A 10,919-nucleotide genomic window follows, 5' to 3' on the forward strand; every position below is an offset into this window, starting at 1 on the left:
TCTGTTATACTTTACTGTGAGAGCTTTTCACCATTAACTTGCTCTGCTGGAAAATAAAGAGCAAAACACCACAAAACAGTCTCTCAAGGCATGAATGCTGTGAAAGTTTTTTTAAACATGGACCATTTCAGTCACGTTTGGAATGGCTTTCAACTTGGAGGTGAAATTTCCCATTCAAAAATTAAAAAACTGAGCACTGAAAAGTGATCTTTTGCTATTTTTACAATCCTATGTAACAAATGAGCCATTACTTGCATCGCAAATTTGCTGAAAATATTTTTAACAGATCTTTTCAAACACATTCTTTCCAAAATATTGACACACTTAAAAGTTTTATAAGGTGCTGGGGTTTTTCTTTGTTTCTCTTTACCTAGCTCACTAAGGCCTACATGGTTTGTGATTTATGGCTTTCTGGGGTGCAGTCTGCCAGATTCCAGTAATGATTTTTAATTAATTGCATAACTCCTATACTCCTGGTTGTAAAAAATGGCACAAATATGAATGAAATGTCACCTAATACACTGCATTCCACTTGCATTTTGGGGGGGGGAAGAAGAGAAAAGAAAAATCAGGGGCCTGTGTTGCAAACTCCACCTTCCTCTAAGTGAGCTCTTGATAGGTTTGAGAATCTACAAAGGATATGTTCTCATTTCTTCAAAGAGTTCCTCCACTATTCATCATTTAGCAGGAATATCTGAACTCTGTGAATTCAGGGCTCTCACACCCTCTCAGAAAGCAACTTCTGTTCCTTTTCAGATACAAACTGGTCTCTATTGTTTCAATTTCAGATACACAAATTTCCCTCTTAATGTACTGCCTACAGTATTTTGGACATAGGACCTCTTGATTATGGCTGTGAAAGACCTTTAGCCTTCAACTTCTCCATCATTGCACTGTGATGCAGGCTCACATTTCAGAGATGTCAGTTATGAACCACTATTTTATTCCCTATTCTTCATTACGGTCCCAGTCAAAAAATAAATGGAGAATTTCTGATGGCTGCAGTGCCTACTGGACCAGACCCACAAGCACAGCACAGCAGCATCTGTGGTTTGAGAGAGCTGGTTTCCAAAGAGGGCTCGGAAGAAAATGGTCAATGATATTTGAGGGCAGGGGCAGACTGTTATTGAAGAGATACGCAGTGGGAATTTAAAAAGCACCATATTGTGGAAAGCAGCAGCTCCTGAAGGGGTTCATACATCCCTTGAAGGGGATTTAAATGTGGATAGCTAAAAATACATCCAGGTAAGTACAGGGGGAGAAATATAATGAAGTTTGGGACTAAACACCAAGGAAAAATTCCCAGACCACTGCTTAGCATCTGCAATACTCTCCAACAGAAATGAATGCCAAGCTATCAACACTTATATTTAAACACAGGTTTGGCAAAGCACAGATGCTCTTTTGGGAACAATCGTACAGTGGCAAGGCTGCGGATGCTCTCACAAACACTTTTAAGAGCGAGACTTTGTGATCTTTAGGATACTAAATCAGAAAATTTATAACATTTCCCTCCTATGAGATAAAAACCAAAGGAGCCATGCCAAATTACTGTACCATATTTGCAAATATTTTGAATGCAATTTATGCTGTTATCCTTGTCTATACTCCCAAGGAGCCACAGCGTCTTTTAAGCTCTTTCTCTTCAGGTACAGTGGATGCAGCCATCCGTGACAAATTTGTGTTTTCTCTTCTGAGAATATACCGTATTCCTCAGTGGCAGAGAAGTGAATGGAGTTGCCATTTGCAAGATAGAAATGTTTACACCCAGACAGCAATTAAATCTGGTTTGGATGATAATGTTATAAATGAAATGCTAATAAGTACTGTAAATGGCCATGTAACCACATCCCATCATTTGCCAATTACTGGGAGGAGAGGGGAGGAGCTGAAAAGCAGCTGTAGAGTAGATGACATACTACTTTAAATGAGCAAATGCAGGTACTGTGCAATGCACAGCCCTGACAGCATCATTTTATAGCAGGAATTCAATTTTCCAAGCAACATCTGATTTCACCTTTTATTATCATGTCAGTAGTAATAATAATTTGCTCTGACACTGGCATTTTCTCAGAAGGATCACCAAGGGATTTATAAAGCCGAAGCAGGAATTCCAAAGAAGCTGGAGAGCACACCTACTTCAGCAACTGCAGAGCGCTCAGGGTGGCTTTGTCTGGGCTCCAAGGCTGCCACGCAGCACCATACACTGGAAACTGTTTAAATGGTTTATCATATGATTGTGCCCGAGTGAGAGGCCCTTAAACAGAATTTATTTGTTCTACCCCTGTGCCTAAATGCCTTCTGGACTGTCAGTTTTTCTACCACCTCAAGGGGCAAGTTTAGCCAGCTCTCAGTGGCTACAAGGACTTACCTTCTGTAATGGCTTAGTCTTCACTGTCAGGGGACTTCGGTAAAGTTATTTCCAGATGTTGCAGATTAAACCAATTCAGGCTGTGAACTGCTCTGCACATGAAACGTTCTTAAATAAACTGGACTTAGGCCACAGAAGACCCACCTCATGGGACAGAGTATGAACCACACACTGAACTATGTGGAACTACTCTTGACCCCATTATAGATGTGGGTAAACGAAACCCAAAGTCCACATCTGACCTCTTTTCCAAACCAAGCCTTCTCCCAAGGAGTCACACAAGGCCCTGAATCCCTTCTGCTGGCACTCCTCATTTGCCACAAAAGCCATTCATCAATTCTGATGGCCAAAGGTCAGAATTCCACTTGGCCTGGGACACTTGTGCATCTGTGCATAATTAACTTGATGGTAAACATTAGTTAAAGTTTTCACTGCTTCTTACACAACGATTTTGCTGGAAAAAGATTTTTCCACCTCAAGAACTGCAGCATCATTCCCTGGGACCAAGTGCAGTTTGCCTTAAACTATATGACTTAAAGACATGCAACCAAATTATGTCCTTCACATGTTATCATCACAATCCAATGGAAGATACATCTAAAAACACTTCCAAATGAACAATACACAAAATCACTTATTCTAAGCGTGTCGCAAGTTTTGGTTTGTTTTTATTTTTAACCAAGATAGAATAAAACAAAGTCCTTCTGAGAAGCAAACATGTGAAAAATGCCATGACAAAATAGACGAGATCCTTATCTTACTACGTGTGTATGAACTTATGAGCATTTCTGAATGTTACCAATACCACTGCTGCTTTACCTACACAACATAATCTAGCAAAATAAAAATACAGAACAGCTGGTATAGAAGCTGGATACAGCTGGAACATTGTGTCAACATTTTTTAATGGAATCATATTTCATGGACAAGAAAGACAGCCCCACAGAAAAAGTGCAAGTAAATCACCGGTTTCAGCTGAAACCTGCATTTCAGATGCCACTCAAGACTGAACTGTCATGCCACTTTCTGCACAGAAGAGTTAAGGAACATACGAAAAAGAAAACATTTGTGACTCCTAGGTGGACAAGGCCTGAAATCAGTGCAGTGGTGATTGAGTTCAGCTGGAAAGGAGGTCCATCTGGAGGAGCTACAAGGAGAAGAAAAAGGCAGAGGTAAGGTCTGGTTACAATCTGGCAGCAGTGCCAAACACTTCTGTCTCTCCATTACCACAACCTATATACAGAAGAATTACAAAGAAGGGACTAAAACTGTACTTCACAATGAGCACCTGTCTACTTGGATAAAGCTTACCTGCGTATACACTGAAAATAGTTATTAGTTCTTTAAATATTCATGATACTGGGGGATAGAGTAAGGATACTTATAAGACATCTCATATTCTACTGACTGACCTTGATCTATGCCATTTAAGGCAAGACTGTTGTTGTCCAAGAACTGTCAAGACAGGGTATAAGGATCTGTGGCCTAATCAAGTTAATGAAAAGATTTCTTCCCTGATGATCACTACTCATATCTCAATTCAAAGTGTATATAAACCCTTAGCAAACATATCTAGCACCATATATCTGAGATACTTCAAGTTTATCCATATACCTCCACAGAAGACTTTTAAGCATATTTATCAGTTCTCAGAAGAGGTAACATATTTTACTATCTAGCACAGCTCAACAGGCTATGAACCAGCCCCTGGATACTGGAACACACACACACAAACATAGCCTGTACCACCTTTTCCAACAGGAAGGAAAAAAAGCACCAATATGCATTTATCTAAGAGCCTTGTTTGCCATTGCCAGTGATGGAGAGTGAGATGAAACAATTCAGCTTCTCCATGGGAAACCAGACTGCTCCTCCCAGAAACAGCCACCTGCCCTCAGTATCATCAAGGATGACGGGAAGGAAAGGCAGCAGCCATTAACACAGCAAGCAGTGTGCAGCAAATTAATGATCTGGAGTTTATTATTTTAATGATATCCATGGGTAGGAACACACCATGGAGCAGCTCATTACAGGGAGAACATTGTTTCTATGCCCGGAAAGAAAAGTAGCTGCTTTTATGTGGTTTAAGTTGAGAAAAAAAGGGAATAAATAGTAATGGAGTTTACAGGACAGGATAGGTTGCTTGCTTGTGCCACTCAGTCCTGTCACGTACAAGTGAAAGGTGGAACGGCCCAATGGACCATCTGGTTACCTTGACTGTCTTAGTCATCAGCTACTCCTTGTTACCAGCAGAGAACAGTAACAGACTGAAACTAGTCCTCCAAGTGCCCAAAGAAGTAGCAACCTAAAACTTAAAAGACCTGATCTCCCTCACAGCCTACTTCCTTCACTACCCTAGCAGACCACAAGTTGCAACCAAGCTTCTCCATAGGTTCTTCGTATGGTTAAATGCTAGGAAAACAGGAGCTGAAGCACAGCTTCTCTGAGTTTGAGCCCTGAACTGCACCATAATACCCAGTCTGCTGCTCCACTTCTGCATGAGATGAGCGAATTTTACTGTTAAAGTCTGGTGTTCTGTCTGGCAATTGCAATGTCCGCTCACCCTCACATGTCACAGCAGTAGATTTTCATTTCAAATCCATCACAGGGATTACAAATTCCTATGTTTGTGGGGCTGTGTATACAAATTAAACTGAGCCAGTTTCACCCAGATTCACCAATTTACTTCTCTACAGCATGTCAGCACTGACTCCCTCAACTGACCAAAAAAAAAACCCCAAAAAAAGAAAAACATTCCAGCAAGTGCATAGAGCTCAATCAAAGCAGGTCATCTGCTCAGTTCTGATTCACTCATAAACCCTCTTTCATGTTTCTTCAAATCTGGTTAACTTCCCACATTATTAATTGCTGGTTGGCACCTCATCTACATAAAATAAAAATGGGATGCATTATATTCTACAAATACCTCTGCCTACCTGTTCCCCTCCTTGCAACACAAAAGCCAGCAGTCCTAGCTTTATTTTCCAAACACATCAGGGGGAAGGCAAACACATGTAGGGAAGGCAAAAACCCAAACCAGGTTCTTATCTCACTGCCAATGGAAAAGGTGGTACCTTCAAAGGTCACCCAGGCTGTCTGATGACATTTTGTAGCACCCCATGGAGCTGTTCCCCGTGTCACAACACAACCAAAACCACAGACAGAGGCAATGGGCAGGAAACGAAACACAGGGCAGGAAAGTTCATTTAAACATTAAGAGAAAAGGTTTACTCTCAAACAAACCAATCACCAGAACACGTTGCCCAAAGAACTTGTAGAGATCTTGGAGATGTTCAGAGAGGACAAGGCACCAGAGGCTGAGCAAGGGCTTGGAGTAAACAGCAGGAAATCCCTTCCAACCTCACCCACTCTGTACTATCCATCCTAACACCAATGGCTCCCAAAGGGCCACCAGCAGTATCCAACCTGACCCCTGTAAGACCCAAACCGACACTGACACCACCCAACCTAAGGCTTCCCTTATACAAACTAACACCTATGCCTGCCAAATTTTCCTTCCACCACAAGCATTCAAGTCCCAGTAAAGGTTAACAAAGCCCTTTACACCTCCCATTATATTCCCAGTACGCTGGTGTGCTTCTTCAGAAGCCTTTCCAGCCAATAAAACAGGCCCAAACTAATAATACTTGTTATTTAGACAGAGCCACTATTGCTTGGTATCTCTTCCAAACAGACTTCAGCAGGACCATAAGGAACAACATCTTCTCCAGAGAGATTTGAGTCTGATCTAAATGTAGGTATTTTTTACAGACAGACACGCTTCAGATGCCTCATCTGTATCTATATACAAAGCTAACCCCAAATGTCTCAGTTGCTTTTGGGTAATACACAATGGTAACTTGGAAGCAAAACACTTTGGCAGGCTGCATACCGTGTACAAAAGCACACTGGTATTACTCACCGTCAGATGACAGAGTTCCTGGTACGCAGGGAGAAGACGGAAGGCATCCCAAGCAGTCTTCCTAGTATGTCCCCTGGTCTCACCCTGGATGATCGCACGCAGACGAGAGCAGCAACGAGGCTGAGGGAAAACAAAGGAGAATTGACAACATCAGCCCAGCAAAAGCATGACTGCGGGGCTCTGAGCCTATCGGCTCATACAACCCAGCATCATCAAAGCTCTTCGAAACAGCGGGAAGTGCCAAAAAGAAGCAACCAATTTGGGGAAGGGGCTGGAACCCTGAAAAATGGCTTTAGACTTTTCTGTTTCCCCCTCTTTTCCTTTGAGCCCTTTACTTACTGTCCATGCAGGACCCGTGTCGCCCGCACGCTCTGTTCCCTGCAGCACAGAATGCCCCATGCCCGGGGAGCTGACTCAGACCCGAGGCTGAGGAGGACTCTTTGGTGCTTACGGGTGGGAGCTGCCTTTCAAAGGAACAGAGAAGAGAATAAATAAAACCGGCAAACTGGGAAGCGCAGGGAAGCAGGGGAGAATTGCTGTTGTTCCTGGCTTATAGATAGGAAAACTGAGGCATGGACGGCTGAAATCTGTCCGGAAAAGCTGTCGCTGGCCATCCCCTACCCAGGCTTGCTCGGCATACTGGTGGCACCGCTCCGGGTGCCTCCGTGTGTAGGGGATGCCCAGCACCAGCTTTCGGTAGCGGCTCCCCAACTGTGGGAGCCGGGCTGGACGCTCGCGCTCCGTGTGCTGTGACTGACAAGTATAATAAAATTATAACAATATAAATATAACAGCCCTGAAAAGAAAGCCGTACAGAGACACTTGTTAATGCACTCACTGGGAAGCCTTGAGAGGTCCTGATGCTCCGCACTCAGCTGATTCCATTACGGCAAACATCCCAGCACAACAGCACAAAACGCCGCAAGACTCCAAAGCTACAAAACACAAAGCACAGCACAGAGAACTCAACCCGCTGAAGCCCGAGAGCTGAATGAGCCTCTCCCGGCAACACTGCGCCTTTATACCCCAGGCAGCAGCCACAACTCCTCCCTCAATGATCTGGGGGCAAAGCAGCACCTGGGGTAAAAGAGGTAGGATGAGCAGTGCTTTCCGTTTTGGCTGATGGCTGCAGCCCAGGAGGAGATCCAGGGAGAAAAGGGCTCTTCAACAGAGCAAACCCCGGCGTGCTTTATCCAGAGAACAGCCCCATCTCTTAGAGAGAGATCCAGAGATCGGGCACCGGAGAGGCCGTGTGCAGAGCTCCCTCTGAATTTCAGGTGGCCAAGCGAGGGCAGGAGCTCTGTGTGTGCAGGTGATGCCTGCGGCGTTTGCAAAACCAAAAGCACCGCTCCGAGGAGCATTCCACGGAGGACTGAAGCCGGGCGCGGAGCAGCAGCTCCGGAGCCCGTTTCCCCTGCGGCACCGAAAAAGGGAGCGTGTGCTGCCACCGTGCGTCCGAACGGCGGTACTGCAGGTGGTGGAGGTGGGGGGGGCGGAGCGGCTCCGGAAGCCGCTCGCTGCTGCCGTCATGTGTCGGTGAAGACGGGAGGGGGGGGCCGCTCTGTCGAAAATTCAGCATTGAAATGGGGGGAGACGGGGGAGAAAGCGGCTGGGGGCCGCTGTCCGGTACTACCGTGTGTCCTTCGGGCGGCAATCAGCGGCAAACCGGGTCGGGAAAGCGGAGGTGCAGCGCCGAGAGACGACTGGTGCTGCCATCATGTGGCCAAAGTTCGGTACTGCACACGGTGAAGAAAAGCGGCTGCGCGGGTGGAGCCTCAGCCAATCAGAGGAGTGGGGGGGGCGATGACCGAAAGGGGCGTGACTACGAGCGGGTGACGTGCGCATCAGCCAATCAGAGGAGGGGGGGCGAAGCCGGAGAGGGGCGTGGCTACGAACGGGTCACGTGCGCAGCAGCCAATCAGAGGAGAGGGGGGGCGCCGCCGGAGAGGGGCGTGGCTAGGAGCGGGTCACGTGCGCATCAGCCAATCAGAGGAGTGGGGGGCGGAGCCGGAGAGGGGCGTGACCAGGAGCGGGTCACGTGCGCCTCAGCCAATCAGAGGAGTGGGGGGCGGAGCCGGAGAGGGGGGGGGCTAAGCGTGATTGACAACCGCCGCAGCCAATCAGAGGCGTGGGGGGGGCGCCGTCGGCGCCGGGCGGGACTAAGCGTGATTGACAACCGCCACAGCCAATCAGAGGAGTGGGGGGGCGCCGTGGGCGCCGGGCGGGACTAAGCGTGATTGACAACCGCTGCAGCCAATCAGAGGCGTGGGGGGGCGCCGTCGGCGCCGGGCGGGACTAAGCGTGATTGACAACCGCCGCAGCCAATCAGAGCAGTGATCCGGCGCCGCCGGAGCCGGGCGGGACTAGGCGTGACTGACAAGCGCCGCAGCCAATCAGAGGAGTGGGGGGGCCAGTGTAGAAGCCGAACGGAAGCGGGGCGGGAGTAAGAGTGACTGACAGGCGTCTCAGCCAGTCGGGGTGCGGGTTGTGCCGCCGAACCGGGCCCGGACCGTACCGTACCGAACCGAGGCGAATCATGGGGGTAACGGGACTCGGCGGAGGCAAACGGGGGGGGCAATGGCAGCTGTCGGCTCCCCTGGGACCCCATGGAAGCCACTCCGGTCCCTCCGGGCGGCTCCGTCCCCCTCAGGCGGCTTCGGCTCCGCTCGGTTCCCTTCGGGCGGCTCCGTCTCCCTCAGGCGGCTTCGGCTCCGCTCGGTTCTCTTCGGCCGGTTCCGCCGCTTCGGGAGGGTTCGGCTTCGCCTCAGCCAATCAGAGGAGTGGGGGGGCGGTGTCGGAGAGGGGCGTGGCTAGGAGCGGGTGACGTGCTCATCAGCCAATCAGAAGAGTGAGGGGGCGCAGCCGGCGAGGGGCGTGGCTACGAGCGGGTGACGTACTCATCAGCCAATCAGAGGAGAGGGGGGGCGGAGCCGGAGAGGGGCGTGGCTAGGAGCGGGTCACGTGCGCATCAGCCAATCAGAGGAGAGGGGGGCGGAGCCGGAGAGGGGCGTGGCTAGGAGCGGGTCACGTGCGCATCAGCCAATCAGAGGAGTGGGGGGCGGAGCCGGCGCCGGGCGGGACTAAGCGTGATTGACAACCGCCGCAGCCAATCAGAGGCGTGGGGGGGCGCCGTCGGCGCCGGGCGGGACTAAGCGTGATTGACAACCGCCGCAGCCAATCAGAGGAGTGGGGGGGCGCCGTCGGCGCCGGGCGGGACTAAGCGTGATTGACAACCGACGCAGCCAATCAGAGCAGTGATCCGGCGCCGCCGGAGCCGGGCGGGACTAGGCGTGACTGACAAGCGCCGCAGCCAATCAGAGGCGTGGGGGGGCCAGTGTAGAAGCCGAACGGAAGCGGGGCGGGAGTAAGAGTGACTGACAGGCGTCTCAGCCAGTCGGGGTGCGGGTTGTGCCGCCGAACCGGGCCCGGACCGTACCGTACCGAACCGAGGCGAATCATGGGGGTAACGGGACTCGGCGGAGGCAAACGGGGGGGGCAATGGCAGCTGTCGGCTCCCCTGGGACCCCATGGAAGCCACTCCGGTCCCTCCGGGCGGCTCCGTCCCCCTCAGGCGGCTTCGGCTCCGCTCGGTTCCCTTCGGGCGGCTCCGTCCCCCTCAGGCGGCTTCGGCTCCGCTCGGTTCTCTTCGGCCGGTTCCGCCGCTTCGGGAGGGTTCGGCTTCGCCTCAGCCAATCAGAGGAGTGGGGGGGCGGTGTCGGAGAGGGGCGTGGCTAGGAGCGGGTGACGTGCTCATCAGCCAATCAGAAGAGTGGGGGGGCGGAGCCGGCGAGGGGAGTGGCTACGAGCGGGTGACGTACTCATCAGCCAATCAGAGGAGAGGGGGGGCGGAGCCGGAGAGGGGCGTGGCTAGGAGCGGGTCACGTGTGCCGCAGCCAATCAGAAGAGCGGGGGGGCGGAGCCGGCGCCGGGCGGGAGTAAGCGTGATTGACAACCGCCGCAGCCAATCAGAGGCGTGGGGGGGCGCCGTCGGCGCCGGGCGGGACTAAGCGTGATTGACAACCGCCGCAGCCAATCAGAGGCGTGGGGGTCGCCGCCGGCGCCGGGCGGGACTAAGCGTGATTGACAACCGCCACAGCCAATCAGAGGAGTGGGGGGGCGCCGCCGGCGCCGGGCGGGACTAAGCGTGATTGACAACCGCCGCAGCCAATCAGAGGAGTGGGGGGGCGCCGTCGGCGCCGGGCGGGACTAAGCGTGATTGACAACCGCCGCAGCCAATCAGAGCAGTGATCCGGCGCCGCCGGAGCCGGGCGGGACTAGGCGTGACTGACAAGCGCCGCAGCCAATCAGAGGAGTGGGGGGGCCAGTGTAGAAGCCGAACGGAAGCGGGGCGGGAGTAAGAGTGACTGACAGGCGTCTCAGCCAGTCGGGGTGCGGCTTGTGCCGCCGAACCGGGCCCGGACCGTACCGTACCGAGCCGAGGCGAATCATGGGGGTAACGGGACTCGGCGGAGGCAAACGGGGGGGACAATGGCAGCTGTCGGCTCCCCTGGGACCCCGTGGAAGCCACTCCGGTCCCTCCGGGCGGCTCCGTCCCCCTCAGGCGGCTTCGGCTGCGCTCGGTTCCCTTCGGGCGGCTCCGTCCCCCTCAGGCGGCTTCGGCTGCGC

General features: G+C 51.5%; 1 long non-coding RNA gene across 3 annotated transcripts; it reads right to left on the reverse strand.

Annotated features, from left to right (window-relative positions):
* Positions 1-3,022: 3,022 nt before the first annotated feature.
* LOC117438322 (uncharacterized) lies at positions 3,023-8,045 on the reverse strand. 3 transcript variants are annotated; one of them, XR_004550704.1, is made up of 5 exons: positions 7,927-8,045; positions 7,132-7,228; positions 6,633-6,757; positions 6,294-6,413; positions 3,023-3,518 (listed from the first exon to the last, which is right to left on the reverse strand). It is a non-coding gene; the product is annotated as an uncharacterized lncRNA (long non-coding RNA). The 3 variants fall into 3 exon arrangements; XR_004550705.1 differs by lacking the exon at positions 7,927-8,045 and adding an exon at positions 7,371-7,851; XR_004550703.1 differs by lacking the exon at positions 7,927-8,045 and having other exon boundaries at positions 7,132-7,344.
* Positions 8,046-10,919: the final 2,874 nt, after the last annotated feature.

Source organism: Melopsittacus undulatus, unplaced genomic scaffold (assembly GCF_012275295.1).
Source record: "Melopsittacus undulatus isolate bMelUnd1 unplaced genomic scaffold, bMelUnd1.mat.Z mat_scaffold_108_arrow_ctg1, whole genome shotgun sequence".
In the NCBI taxonomy this organism is placed as follows: domain Eukaryota; kingdom Metazoa; phylum Chordata; class Aves; order Psittaciformes; family Psittaculidae; genus Melopsittacus; species Melopsittacus undulatus.